The sequence below is a fragment of the Antechinus flavipes genome, chromosome 3 (genome assembly GCF_016432865.1).
Source record: "Antechinus flavipes isolate AdamAnt ecotype Samford, QLD, Australia chromosome 3, AdamAnt_v2, whole genome shotgun sequence".
NCBI lineage: Eukaryota > Metazoa > Chordata > Mammalia > Dasyuromorphia > Dasyuridae > Antechinus > Antechinus flavipes.
The window spans coordinates 301985072-302001065 of NC_067400.1; positions in this window are offsets into that span (position 1 = coordinate 301985072).

Consider the following 15994-nt stretch of genomic DNA (forward strand, 5'->3'; position numbering starts at 1 on the left):
GACTTTGAAAGAGTTTTATACCCTAAAATTATTAAGAACCCCAGGAAAAAAAGGAACTGAGGTTCTTTCCAATTTTAGACCATTACCTCATATTTGCATGGTACTAATTTCTTAAAAGTCATTGACAGTTTTTAGTTTATGTTATCCTCACAACATTCTTGTGTGTGAGATAATGTAGATAATATTTTTTGTCTATTCAAAAGGGAGAAAATAGTCCAAGGGAAATTCTTAATTAACTAAAGTTACAGAGCTCAATTGAAGCTAGAACTTGGATTTCCTGATTACCTGCTTCAGCTGTATTTACTGAGTATGTTGGGTCCTAATTACTCTCTATTAAAAGAAAATCCAACACTAGTGTTATAGTATACTGATAGAATTTTAGGTGTTCAAGATGAGAAGAGTTGTGCTTGCTAAATTTGTAGCACAAAAGGAAAGCCTTGGTAATGCCTCTTGGTTTCAATGTTTTGACATTGTAAAAGGTTAAGAAAGAATTACTCTTAATCCTAACTTAGAAGATGGATATCCTTTCCATTAAACTGCCTAAGTAACTTACTTCTATTGATACCTTTCTAAATTCCTTTGAGCTATGAGATTCTTTTGGACCAAATGTCTGCCTTTAAAGAAACTATTTGGATTTTTATTGATTTTTTTTCAGCAGCTTCCTATAAAGGAATATACCTTGGGGACCTTGGCTTTAAGCAAAGGGATGAATTAGGTCCAAAGTTTAGTAGAATGGACTGTCTTTTGCTATTATAGTTTTCAGAGAATGCGGTTTGGGAAGTGAGTGAACATTTGGCAACCACAATGAAATAGGTAGTAGTGGCCTCCCATATTACCACAATATATTTACTAGGACTCTGAATAATTTGACATAGATAATATTATTTAGGCAAAGTCAGAGGCTGAAAATTGACTCTAAGCTAACTATAGTAATAGTCTACTTACTCAGTGTTCAAATTTGTAACTATTCCTTTCACTGAGAATTTATTGCAAGTAAATCAAAAAGATTTTAAGAGTCAAATTATCGTTGTCAGAAAGTACATGTATTTATTTTTTAGGAATGGCACAGCTCAGGTCCTTAAAGTAAGACCTAATAACTTAGAATTTTGTATGAACTAAAGTAACTGATTCACAAGTCTTGATATCCTGTTCTTGTAGCTGCTGTTCTTGCTTACTAGAAGTCTTCAATTCTTCCCAGGTTCCCAGAAGCACAAATTTATTACCGGCAGCAAGGATGAGCTTTTTCTCTCATTACTTTTTCTCTAAGATTCCACTCAAAGATGCATTTACTATGAAATTATATCAACTATACAGTTGGTCTTGTCTTTCAATGAAAATTTGCATTTTTCAAGTTTAGAATCTCATTCTTTAACCAAACAAATGTTTAAATATTTCTCTTTGCCCCTCTTATTTCTGCTAATTTTGTGTAGTTTCATTTTATACTTTCCAAGGGTCATGGGATCTTCTTCAACTGCTAGAATAACCAACTTCTCTGGAAGTGGAAGAGTTCAAACAAGAAAATGTAAGTTTCCTTCTTCTTCAGACCTTAGTGAATATCCAATTAGATCAGTTTTATAAGTTAACTAAAATCTGATTTCTAACTACCATTATAGATTTATTTGGGGTTACTTTCCTACATAGAATTTATCTTTTTAGTAGGATGATAGAGGTTGATTGAGAGGATCCTGTTCAACTAAATACTGAATCCATTTGATGAATATATATGCTTTACCACTTTAGTGGAATATATATAATGTGTGTGTGTGTGTGTGTGTGTGTGTGTGTGTGTGTATGTGTAAGAAATTCACACTCTAAATGACTAAATTTGAATATCACCTAGTTTTGATCAAATGTCTGTTTCTAAAGAATGAATGAAATTAAATCTAAGGATTAAAATTCTAATTTTAAATTTTGGATCTAACTCTACTTGAATTTATATTGATTGTCAGCAGCTCCTCATATTCTAGGACAGCTTGAGGACATTGACTTCAAGCTAAGGGATGAATTGTGAGAGAAGTCTACTTAAACAGACTGTCTTTTTGCTATTTAAATATTCAGAGAACCCAGCCTAGTCATGTGAAACAACTGAGGTTTTATTGAAACAAAGGGCTCACTCCTAAATATGGATTGCTTGGATATCTTTTCTGTGCTCATTCATTAATAGAGCCAAATGAGAAAGAATAAGTAGAGAAATTGACTGCCTAAGAAAGTCAAGATATTTTCCTTGAAAAAGCAGATAAAAAACTTAGTTCTTTAGGGCTGTTTTCTCTTCTTGAGGACTCTCTTGGACTTTGTACAGTGAACAGAAGAGGTGTTGGTGATGCTATCTTGTGGCAAAGTGTATATGTCCTGGCACCTGGACTAAGAAGAATTGATTTTTGATCCTCATTCCTTTGTGAAGAAAAAGGTTTAAGAGACATAGCTTTGTGTCCGAAGTGGGGATCCTATTGCTTGGAAGCTATCCTGGCAGGTCTCTGAGCTGATAATCCAAGGGAGAGCATTAAAGAGGATCCTGAAATGCTTAGAATAAGGGTTTTGATTCTTTCTGAAAGAGTCTAGCAGTAGCTTATCTCAGGACTTTAGGTTGTCCAGAAGTAAAGGCTACAGTTTATAACCAACTGGTAGAGAAGATACAGTGAATCAAGTCAAGGATGCAAATAATACCAGCCAAGAGAAGCACCTAGGGGACATCATTAGAATTTAGGGACTGTGATGCATTGGAAGCAGTCATTATCCTTTTACATTTGTTCCTCACATATTCTATCATATATAATTTCTGTATTTGGATACTTTTTCCAATGATTATATGCCATGTTTTTGGGACAATGAACTCAAATTTCATTGAAGGGAGAGAATATTGTATTTTAAATCTCCCTATAATTCTATCTCAGTAAATGCCTTTGTTTTGAGTTGTGTTTTCTGACTTATTGAAAAGCAAACATTTCAGTATGAGCTCCTGAACTCAATTTTTTTTTTTGAGTATGGATCCATAGATATGTACCTGTGAATGGATTATCTGTTCCCAGGACCTTACATTTAAGTGTTTGTTGGGGATAGGTGATGCTCTCAGAAGGTCGCATATATTCTAATCAAAATGCTTAATTTCTGCTGCTCCCACTTAACATAACAGCTACTGTCTCTATAATTCACACTTCCATTTCATATGTGTCTTCCATTTCTGGAATATATTTTTTCTTATATTAACCTTTTAAAATTCATACATTCTTTGAAGATTTAGTTAAAACATTATCTCTGACAAGAAAGATTTTCTGATCACTCCCCCATCCCCAGTTAGTAATTTCTATTTTATTAAGATACTACGTATTTAGTTATCTGTGGATATGCTAAATCGAATGTGAATCCCTTGAAGGGACTGAATTTTATTTTTTTTTAATCTGAAAATCCTTGTGCCTAGAACAGTGACATTTACATAATAGGCACTCAATAAATATTTATGGAATGTCATTTATTTGGAGTTACAGAAAACTATACAGTAGAAATTGCAGTGAGAGGGCAGAGCTAGAAGATGACATATTGTAGTGGCATATTACTATGAAACAGGAGGCAAAAGAAAAAACAACTTTTGAAAAATATAGTTGTCTTGAAGGAAATACTTTAGTAGATCTATTATTGAATTACAAAATGATAAGATTATAAGATGATAGGTCTAAAGCTTGAAGAGACCACAAAAGCCATTTTATACAACCCCTTCCTTTTGATAGATGAGGAATTCAAGGCCCAGAGACATAAACTGAATTACCTAAATTCACACAAGTATTAATTTTCAGAAATAGTTAGGTGAGGTCTTCTGTCTTCAGAGGAGATATCATCATTCTATATTAATATTATTTGATAATAATTATTATATTACTTTAAATCATTTGTATTATTAAAGATCCAGTATATTTTAACAATAATAATCAGGAAACATCAAGAATTGATTAATTTATTACAATAGATTAGAGACAAATATAATGCATTATAAAAAGATTTTCCTCTAAAGTCATTGAAAGAGAAGAATCAACTCTTTAAGAGGTAAATATCACCCATCCAAGAAAACCTCCTATGTACATTCAATACAACATAACTGGATTTAACAACATTAATGAATAAACAAGGCAGTATCATATCACAAATATGCGCATTTATACTTTTATGTAAATGTGCAAATGACTGTGTGAAAGTCATTCATTTAAGTACCAATAATGTAAAAGAAAAAACTTGGAAAACTTGGAAATTAACAAATTTTACCTTGTGGTAACTGTTTTCTTTGATGATCCTAGTTCAATGTTATCTTCTTTGGGTCCCCTTTTAAGGGAGAGGCAAATAAATCCACCCTCATCTCATTTGAATCTTGAAGAAAACTAAAATCTTGCAAGATATAGTTATGCAATTATCTTAAAATTTTATTGCAATTACTATTTTTGAGCCCATATTTGAAAAACAAAAAGCAATATGTTGAAACCTACCAATATGTATTGAACTCCATTAATGGAAACAATTTTTTTAAATGATCACATTTTTTTTAAATACAGAACCTAAGGGTTTCTGTAGCAAAATTTCCCCCTCCATTCATGAGTATTCTGCTATCTACTCTTATAGTCATTTGCAGCATTACTTCTCATTTATTTTGCCTCTATTGTTCATCTCCTCATAAGTTATTTTAATAAAAGAAAATGATATCATAGAATGTAAAACTTCATGATCATAAGTGGCATTTTTATCTGTCTGACAACAGTGTTGTAAGGTAGGTACTAGAATCATTCTTATTCTTCATTTTACAAATGAGAAACTGAAGTTTAAAAAGATTGTGACTTGCTCATAAGTTCAAAGACAGTGTCAGAGGTGGAATTTATATCCAGATCTTCCTGATTCCAGGTCCAATGACCTGGAATCTAAGCACCAAATTTGTTTTGCTGATATCCTTAGTTCTTGATTCTTCAAATTTCTCAGTTTATTTTGAATTCTTTTTACCTAAAATGGCTAACTTAATTTTCGTGTTAAGTGAATTTATCATGTTGGCCAAGAATACATAGCTGATTTTTCATGAATTACCAATAAAATATAATAAGGGAATTCTGGGTGATTTAAACAACATGGAAATCCACAATTTCTCATACCTTTCCAAAACAGAAATTTTATTTCAAACAAAGAAATTTTAGCTGTTTCTGTGGTCCAGAATATCAAAATTTAAAAAAAAATCTTCCCCCAAATTTAAAGGAATCTTTCTCCATGCTATTAACACTGATGCTGTATTAACAGACCCAAGGATAAAATACAGACTTACATAAAAACTATCCCTGTACCCAGTTCTATTCTCTCTTTTTTCAGTGCCTTGAAACCTCCAGTTTCAGGCTGTGAAAATTTTCTAAGTTCTCAATAGCCACCTTGTCTGTAGCCTTTCAGAATCCAAATCTGTCTAGGGACTTCAACATGGAAGCATGAATGTTAAAAATCTCTGAGGTGTTAGTGTCAGGAGTGAAAAGGTTCTGAAGTGCCAGCAAGTTCTGAACCTCTAGGAATGGACCAGATAACTCAGGAATAGAGGAAGTAGGAAAAGTTGGCAGTGTGGGATATTCTGCATTTGGGGAGCTATACTGCTCTTCACCAAATCTGTGAGAAAGCACAACATGCAGGTGAAGCAAATTCTGAAAGTTAGTTGGGACAGAGACATAGGCTTGTCAATTATGATTTGTTAACTGGAAAAGGAGGCTGAAATGCTTTGAGATCCAGCCCCCAAGAAAACCACTAAGAGTAGGGAGTCAGGGAATGAGTAGTGATAAAAACAATAAGATGTGCAAAGATTGAAAGTACCAAAGATTTCAGGAAGAAGAAATTTCGAAGACATTGAACACAAAAAATTAAATCAAAAGGAAAACTAGTAACAAAAGGAGATATGAATTCTAGACCTAGTAAATGAATTTAAGCATCTATGGATGAAGACTGCAAAATAAAGCAAAACGGGCCAACACTTGATGGTACAGAAGACTCTTGGAATTTGCAGAGAACAAGGAATAGCAACATACTATTCCTGAATGATTTAAAGAGAAATGAGAATTATGAGAGCCTAATACTCTTTACCCATTTTCCCCTCCATTGTAAGTGTTCTTTGTTCCTCTCTTTATTGTAAGGTAATTTTCCCCATGCTATTTTCCCCTTTCCCCTTCTCCAAGTACATCCCTCTTTCTCATTCCTTAAATTTTTTTGATATCATCCCAACATAATCTACTTGACTCATGCCCTCTGTCATTATAGATTCCTTCTAGCTATGCTAATAATGATAAGGTTCCTAAGAATTACATGCAAAATGTTCCCATATAGGAAATAAACAATTTAACTTTACAATTTCTTTTTAATATTTACCTTATTATGTTTCTCTTGATAATTGTGTTTAAATGTCAGATTTTCTATATATCTTTGGTATTTTCATAAGGAATTCTTGAAAGTCCTTTCCTGCATTCTTTGCCCTAAGAAAAAAGGTACTTTAAACATTTTTATACATATAGGTCCTTTTCCCTTTAAAAAAAATCTTTTGTGGTATACATGCCTAAAGATAGTATGGTTAGGTCAAAGAGTATACATGATTTTATAGAATTTTAGATAAAGTTCCAAATTGTTCTAAAGAATAGTTGAATTAGTTCACAATTCCATCTACAATGCATTAATGATTCATTTTCCCTCTATTTCCTCCATCATCTGTCATTTTCCATTTTCTGTCCCATTAGACAAGCTAATAAGTATGTTTTAATTTGCACTTCTCCAGTAAATAGGAGAGTATTTTTTAATATGACTATAGCTAGCTTTCATCACTTCCTAAGAAAACTGTCCATTTGAGCTGTAGTACAGCAAAAGAAAATTTAGCAAAAGACATAACTATGAGAGTTAGCAAGCATAGGTAAGAGGAAGCTTAACATCTCAATTTCAGTAAGTATAGAGGGTAGGGGAAATATTTCAGAAACTACAATGTATGTAGTTCTGCTGGTGCCAAGGGAGAACTATATGTTCCCACATAGCAGGTTGCTTTGCTTATTTGAAGATAAGGTAGGTGGATTAAAGGGAACTTCACTCTTTTCCAGTTAATAAAAGAGTATTGTAAGCTTCTTAAAAGAATGTAGGTTGTACTACGATAAGAAAAGGGGAAAAAAGAAGTAGAAGGAAATAGATATATATGCAATAAAGAATCGTTAAGATTAACACAGTAGAATAATAAAGGGCAAGGTAGAAGTATTAGGTGTCTATTATAAATATAAGCACCTATAAGTGTAAAATGATAAAAGAAAAGGTTGAAGGAAGAATGTGATTGAGAGAAAAAAGAAAAAAAACCCAAAAACATAAAATAATTATAAAACACTTTCAAGACTCTTTCCTTTGAAAACAGAAGTCATTTTGTAGTGTCAAGGAACTAGAAATTAAGTGGATGCTCATCAATTGGGAAATGGCTGAATAAGTTATGGTATATGAACATCAGGAAATATTACTTTTCTATAAAAAATGATAAGCTGGCTGATTTCAGAAAACTCTGGAAAGATATAAATAATTATATAAATTGATGCTAAATGAAGTGAGTAGAACCAAGACAACACTGTACACAGCAACAAGATTATGTGATAATCAATTGTGATGGAGTTGGAACTTCTCAGCAATGAGGTAATTCAGGCAAATTCCAATAGACTTGTGAAGGAAAAAATTATAATCCTCCAGAGAAAGAACTATAGAAATTGAATGTGGATCAAAGCAAAGTCTTTTTGCCTTTTTTGATGATGGTAATGTTATTTGTTTCCATTTTTCCCCCTTTTGATCTGACTTTTCTTGTGCAGCATGATGAATATGGAAATATATTTGGAAGAATTGCATATATTTAACTATGGTTCATTGCTTGCTATTTAGGAGAGGAGACAAAGGGAGGGGGAATTTGGAACACAAGTTTTTGCAAAAGTGAATGTTGAAAACTATCCTTGCATATATTTGGAAAAACAAAAAAGCTATTATAAAGAAAGAAGATAGAACTCAGACCCCTATGAAAAGGAAACAGATTTTACATCTTCAAAGACTGAATAAAGAATTGGTAAGTGCAAGCAAGAGAAAGTCCAAGAAAATATTAAGCTATTGTTAACAGTTCCTGCTAAGTAAGCACTGAACAGGTACTTGTCATGAACCTATCCACCTGTCATGAACAAAAATTAATTTAAAATTGTCAAAGAACTTGACAAAAATGAGCTATTTTTGGTGAAGCAACTAGGTGGTATAGTGAATAAGGCTTTAGATCTGACAAAATCTAGCTTCTGACACTAGCTCTGTAACACTGAGCAAGCCTCATAACCTGTCTATCCCAGTTTCCTCTTCAGTAAAATGGTGGAAAGTAATAGCACCTCTACCTCAAGGTTGTTGTGAAGATAAAATGAAATATTTGTAAAGTACTTTGCAAACTTTAAAGTGTTATATAAATGCTATGTTTTAATTCTTTTTCATCTTTTTCTTCTCTTATAATAAAATAATTATAATTATAATTATTGTTATTATTATTCCTATGAGATAAATTGTATAATCTGTGAGGATATCTGAGGAATCTAGATACTTTTTAAAGAAGAGAAACTGACAAAACCAGCTAAGTTAAATGATGAATTCAAACAAATGATGAATACAAAAGTACCATACAAAAAGGATCAAGTTTGGAGTTAAAGTACTTATCTTTTTTTTTTCAGTTTTGATAGTTATGTCTTTGAATCAGACATTTAAATTCAATTTCCTCATCTTACAAATGAGGGAGCTGAGTTTCTAAACTTTACTCCACATTACTGATTGCAGAAAATAATTTTACCAACCCTTGTGAATATTCTTAGTTAGCTAACTTATGGCTATTACATTCATGAATGCCTCAGGTCAGCTTAGCCCAGATTGTTGCAGAATTCTGACTCCTTTGTCTTCCCAAGGAAAAGATAAGGTAAATCCTCAAACTTAGGAGCTATAGTAATCATTCTCTTATGATCATAAAGCTGAACACCTACGAGTCAGAGAACAAATCAGCTCCTTTTTTTTTTTTCTTTTCAAGATGACTATACTGGTAAATCAGTGCAGTGCCACAATCACAATTACAAGCAAGCACAGAGATGCCATATGTATGGCATATGTGGGGAATACCCAAATAGCATTTTGTGTATGCTTGGATTTAAGCAAAGGATTTCTTGTGCTATTCTTGTGGAACAGATAGAGACATTTAGGTTAAACATCACTATAATTGATGGTTTCAGTATTGGCCAGATCCAAAAAGATCAATATTAATTTGAAGGAGGTGTTAATTTGGAGGAAGGTATTATTGAAGTGCTCTAGGAATCTACATTTTATCTTTTAATATTTGGCAATTTTGTCAGCAATTTAGATAATGAAATATATGATATTATTACCAAATTTACAGATGACATATATCTGGAAAGGGGCATGAATGGCTAACCCTAGATGAAATAGTCATAATCAAACACACCAAATAGGTTCTACCAAATAGAATAAGTTGAGAATAAACTCTACATGTTCAAATTGTGGGCAGTGAGTGTAGAGAACAGATAGTCTGAAGGAAAAAAATTAAGAATTTCAGTCCACTACAAGTTCTATGTGAGTCAACAGTATATTATGAGAGGCAAAAAGTGAAAGCAGAGACTAGTTTTAAGCCTTAGGAAGCTGTTAATACCAAATATAATACTTCTGTTTTGTTAATACCAAAATGTGGAGTATTGCACTTGTTCTTGGGTAATGCATTTTGAGGAAAAACTGATAAGGTAAAGTGTTGCTAAGAAAAGATAAATAAGATGATTGGGGAAGAAAGGCTTGGAATCATGTCATATTGTTAATGTGATGGGGTCAAGTCTTTTTAACTGGAACAAAAATTGTTGTTGTTCATCCTTCATTCTTGAAGAGGACCAGTGACACCATGGAGTGGTCTTGACTTATACAGAAATTGTATAATTTGTGCAGAGTTGCACAAAGTTGTCAGCCTCACTCTCTCTTTCAAAATAATTGAAGTCCAATCCAAGGTGGACAGGTGATGGCTGGGGATGTTGTGGATGACCTTGGCAACTTTGATGTCTGACCAAGCTTTAAGCACTCCACAGTACTTGCTTCATCTGTTTTCATAGCTTTCTGGGAAAAAAAAAAGATCCAGGAGAGATAAGGTAACTGTCTTCCCATACTTGAAAGAAAGTAACGCAAAACAGGCATTAAATTTGTAGTATCCCAAAAGGCAGCAATAGGATCAGGAGGTGAAAATTGCAATGTAAGTTTTGATGATAGAAAGAGAAAAAACTAACCTAAAAATAGAAATAGATTTCTAATGATAAGAATTCATTTAAAAGTGGAACGGACTATGTCAATTGTTAGTGGGGTCTCTTTTGTCTTTTTTCTTCTTTATAATGCATTCTTTTACATCTCAACCTGCAGGCACAGATTAGACAACAAATACTAAGTACAATAAAAAAAGAAACCTTTGATAAATTGGTTATGAAAAAGAAGAAAATCAAAGATTTTCTAGGACTACTGTTCAAAGTAGATGGGATAATGGTGATGGATAATGAAAAGAAGGTGCAGCTATTTAAATTATACTTTGCTTTAGTTTTCTCCACTGAGGGGAATGATCTTCAGACTGTGGATGAAAAGAAGTTAGTGAACAGGGAATTGAAATGCATGATGAGTGAAGAGATCATAAGAAATCACCTAGTACCTCTCAATGTATTCAGATTCCTATGCCTGTATGAAATACTTCTTAGGAAATCAAAATAATTTGTAGATATGATTGCTGAGTTGCTGCCAATGAGCTTTGAAAAGGTATGAAGAACAGAATAAAAGCCACAGGTCAGAAAGAGAGAAAAACTCCCAGTTTTCAAAAAGAAAGATGACACTAGATTCTTCAAACTATAGGCTGATGATAAGATGGCTTCTTTAAGAATGGGTTACACTAGATAAATCTCATTCTCCTTTCTGGAATTTTGAATGATAGATAAAAGAAATTACTGGAATATAATATGTATGGGAGGTAGCTTGGCATAATGAATGACTTCCTTTGAGTTAGCAGAAATGAATTTGTCATGTTTCTGACATAAACTGATTTTATGACCACAGGCAAGTCATTTAAACCCTAATGACACCATCAGACATAAGGTTACGGTAAGTTTCCACCTGAGTTGACAGAGGCAATACCAGTAGTTTTCTACATATAAGAAAACAATCTCTCTCTCTCTCTCTCTCTCTCTCTCTCTCTCTCTCTCTCTCTCTCTCTCTCTCTCTCTCTCCTTTCTCTTCCCTCTTCTCTTTTTTTCTCTTTTCTTCCATTTTTTCTTTTTTATTAGAGGGGTCGAAAGGGAGAGGGAAAAAAGTTGCTTGATGATAATTTTTTAAAAAGGACTGAGAAAGAGATGGAGCCAATATGACAGAATAGGTAGTAACTTTGTGGAATTCTCCCAACATTCCCCTCCAAATTAATTTGAAAATAATGATTCATATAAAATTTTTCAGTGGTAGAGACCATAAAATATTAGAAGAAAAGATTTTTTTTCCAATATTCAGCATCTTAAGAAGTTGACAGGATGGTTCTGTGACACTGGGATGAAGTTAGTTCAAAGGATATGCTGTTGTAATACCATAGGTAAGGATTGCATCTGATTGCAATGCAAGTGAAACAGCAGCAGCAGCTTTGGGACCTCCCAACCAGAGATGCCACAGCTCAGAAAACTACTCAGAAAGAAATTATTGGCAATCTTTGCTGGCATTGGCAATCAGCCATTCTATGATAGAGTTCCAGAGTGAAGAAAGTCACACAGTCAGTCACAAGAATGAGAAAGGGCTATATTAAGAGAAAGCAGAAGGGAAAAATAGAATAGGGGAAATTATGTCACATTGAATTGAATTCCATCTCTTTGTGAATCCATACACTGCTTCTCATTCAATTTATCCAAATATAAAAAAAAATCTTTTTGTCTTGTGATATCATTTCATATATTTGAAGAAAACTTCAATGAATTTCATAAACTCTTTCTTTTCCAGAATAAACTTCCTCATATTTTCAAAAGATTTCCATGTGCCATGGTTTCTAATCCTATCACTCTATTTATTTATCCCTGTTTGTCTTTTTAAAAATTTTGTGCTTCCCAAATGTCATTTCCAGAAAGGAATATAATATACCTGATATGTTCTCACTGGAGAACACAGTATAATGGAAATATTGACAGCATATTTCCATTTGAATTTTTTGATCATTTCACAATCTGGTGCATATTTTAAATCATAATCAAAATATAAGTGGAAGAGTTGGGCTCCTTTACTTCCTTTAACACAGTCAGTCACCTTAATTAGAATTCCCATTTTCTCTTCTCATCAAGAATTTAAAAGGATGTAAAGAAGGGATAAAATTTGGGTAAGAAATCAATGCAGATAGGCCTTAAATAGGTGTGCTTTGACTCCCACATTCTACCCATCCCTTTGAGTCCAACTCTACTTTGATTTTTTTCCTCAGATCTTTTCATCATCTTCTGATTTGGGTATATCCTTCTCCTACCCCCAAACTACCCTTAAAACTCCCTGTCCATTGTTTTGTAACTTATGGACTTGTAGAATACCAAGCATTATTATCATAACCAGTATTTCTTATCTCCCCACTACAGTATAGCCTCCTAGAGATCATAGATGATATGCCATCCAAAAATTGTGTCTTTTATTTCCACACATTACTTATTATCATGTTATAATGTGTAAAGTAGTTCTATAGAACTTAAAGAACTTTGGTTTTTATTATCCTGTCTCCAGAAGCTTGTCAATTTTTTTTTTTCTGGCACACAAACAAGTAGTTTTAAAGAATATGGGTACTTGAAATTATTGCTTTGGTCAATACACTGTCTCTCTGCAGTTATTATGTAGTCTTTTTTTTTTCTTAAAAACATCTGCATCATTGCAATTTGGAATGACAAGTCACAGACCTATAGACTATTAGATCAAAATAGACTTTTAACGGCATATACATCACCCTTTATCCCAAAGTAGTAATCATTCCTGCACATTCCTTGACAGATGGTCAGCTATGTAGCATACTATTCTTGATTGGAACTTTTTCCATTTTATTTTAAACAGTTCTAGTTGTTCAAAAAAATCTCTCCTTGTAATAAAACAAAATGTGTCTCCACCCATTGTTCTCATTTCTGCCTTCTTTGTAACAAAATATGTGATACTCCTCCAACATGAAAATCTGTCAATTAGAATTTATTTAATACTACATATTAAGTTTGAGAATACAAATACATAAGCAAGTAATCCCTGAACTCAAGGAGCTTTCATTTTCACAAGGGGATATAATTCACGTAGGATAGTAATATACAGGAAGAAAGAGTTTTGCCCTAAGCAATCATATAAATTGTAAAATGAGTAACAGAGCAGTAGTTGTCATATCCTTAGCAGTGGCAATGGTGATATTGCTTTATAGATTTATTTTTCAGATACCAACATTTATTTTCTTTCTTTTCCATCAGTGGGAAAAAAATTCTTAACAAACATATATGCTTAGTTAAGCAAAATAAAAATCCTATAATGATCGTGTCTAAAAATATTTGTTTCATTCTTCACTTTGAATTTAATACTTCTTAATTATTGTTCACCTCACAAGAAGTGAAAAGTGGTACAGATTGCCACAGAGAATAGTGCTACAACAAAATAGATTTTGTTGTACAATAAGATGATTGTAATGGGTGGCCCTGATTTCATGGTGAATGGCTATATGGGATGGGAAACATTGTATGGGGTTACCTATCAAGAATGAGTTTCAGATCTGTGAAAACAGGTATCAAAACCTCTCTCAATTTCTTCTACAGTTCAGATAGAGTGATTTTAGAACTGTTCATATATACTGATTTGAGAACTGTTACTGTCCTTTCTCCTTGAGACATGATCCAATTTGTCAATAACCTCTCATAAACTGTGGCACCCATAATTGAAACCATAGTTCAGTTTGCATGTATAGGCATATATCTATATTCACAGGTAGAAGATATGCACTTATATACCTAATAGATAAATGAACAAGTTGCGCGCACACACACACACACATACACACACACACACATACATACATACACATATATATATATATATACACATAATGATAAATCTATATGCATTAGGTTTGTACTTGGAAGGAATTTATTTCAATACCTTAATTTTATAGATAAAACAACTTGCTTGATGATAATCTTTAATTCTTTAATTTGTGTTTCCTTAAATAAGGAGCTCCTCATTGGTCAGTAATCAGTCTCCATGTGAAGGGTTAGCCCAACATCTTTATATGGAATTACAAAAATAAGAACTCTCAAAGCAATCGTAAGCATGTAGGTGGAAAGAAAGTGAGATGCTGAAAGAATTTGCTTATACTTTTCACTCACTGAACATATTTCATATTAAAAGGACTCAAATGTATTGAATATTAAATGACATTTAATTGGATGATTTAGATAAACACATACATGTGTACATTCTAAATCTACAGAACTAAATATAATATTTGCTACCAAATAATCTATTTTTCTTAATTTCTACTTAGTCAGATCCTTTAAATTTCTCTCCAAGTTTGAATGGAACAGATTCACTCAAAATTTTCTTAGAGTCTTTCTTATTCTGTTATGTCCAGAATGATGTTAAAAGAAGGTGAAACTGCTTTCTAAAGCAATATCTAGGATACTGACAATCAATTCAGTTTCTAGGTAGAGCTCCTCCTGATGATGCTAAAAGATCTGTGACTCTTAAGTCACAGCCATAAATCTTTGCATCATTACTAAATTAAAGTCAGTATCAAAAAAAACCCTCCCTAGTTCTTGCCTAACTTGTATTTCTGTCAAGTTTTAATATTTCCTTTTTTTAAACTTCTTTCCCCATACTGATCAAAACTACTCATAAGATGCATTGTAACCTCATCTCATATCCACTTTTAACCTGTATAATGACAATAGTTTGCCGAAAGCAATGTGATTGGAAATGGATTCTATTTTCACTAGAAATATTTTCCCCAAATTATTTGGTTTTCATCAATATTATTTAAAAGGACAACTATACCATTCATTTGCCCTTCAACTCTTATCAATTTGATTCATTGTTGAAGCTGCCAGTTTATTTAGAGCTTCTCTGTTTCATTTGCATGTTATGGATCTGTTCTAGTGGCTCCTATTTGTTGGATGTCTTGTCTATACTTACAATATAATTCTAGTCGATCTTGTGTCCAACAGAGAAGAAGAAAAGTATTGAAGCAGCTAAGTTTGTGTGAAGCAGCATTAATTTCCTCCACCCTCATTCCCAATTGTTTTTCTCTTCTTTTTTCCAAAATACCATAGGAAAAATCATGTTCTAAGTCCCCTTCTTTAATCAGGTATTTAGCTCCTAGGCATTCACTAATAAATCAACATTTCTGAGGAATTGGTCTCCTTATGAACTGCTACAGTTTCTCTGCTATTTTTATATTCTAACCTCTGACATAAATGCTTTCTTTGAAAGTTACCAATCTCCTTCTCATAGCACATAACATAAGCTCCTTTAAAGAAACCATATACAGGTTTCAAAGACAGAGGTAGAATAGAGTCCCCATAATCACAAATAATTCTCCACAATTATGCAGTAATGAAATCAAAATCAAATGCAGATGAGCCACTTAAGGCTTCAAAAAATCAAATCAAATTGAAATGTTTTTGCTGAATGTCTGCACTCACTACTCTCTCTCTTCTTTAGGTCTTGTTTTCTGGTTTACCTTCTTAATAATAGCAATCATGGCTAACATATAACCCTTTTAGATCTATAAAATTCTTAAGAATCTCATGATTTAGGCAATATTCAATGTATTCAATTGAGGAAATTGAAAGGTAACAGGTAAAACAGGAAAAAAGCTATATTTGGAGTCATAAATTCTAGGTTCACATCCTGTCTCTTATCACTTACATTTATAATTTAATGGAATTAATTTAATCCTTCTGGGCTTCCCTTT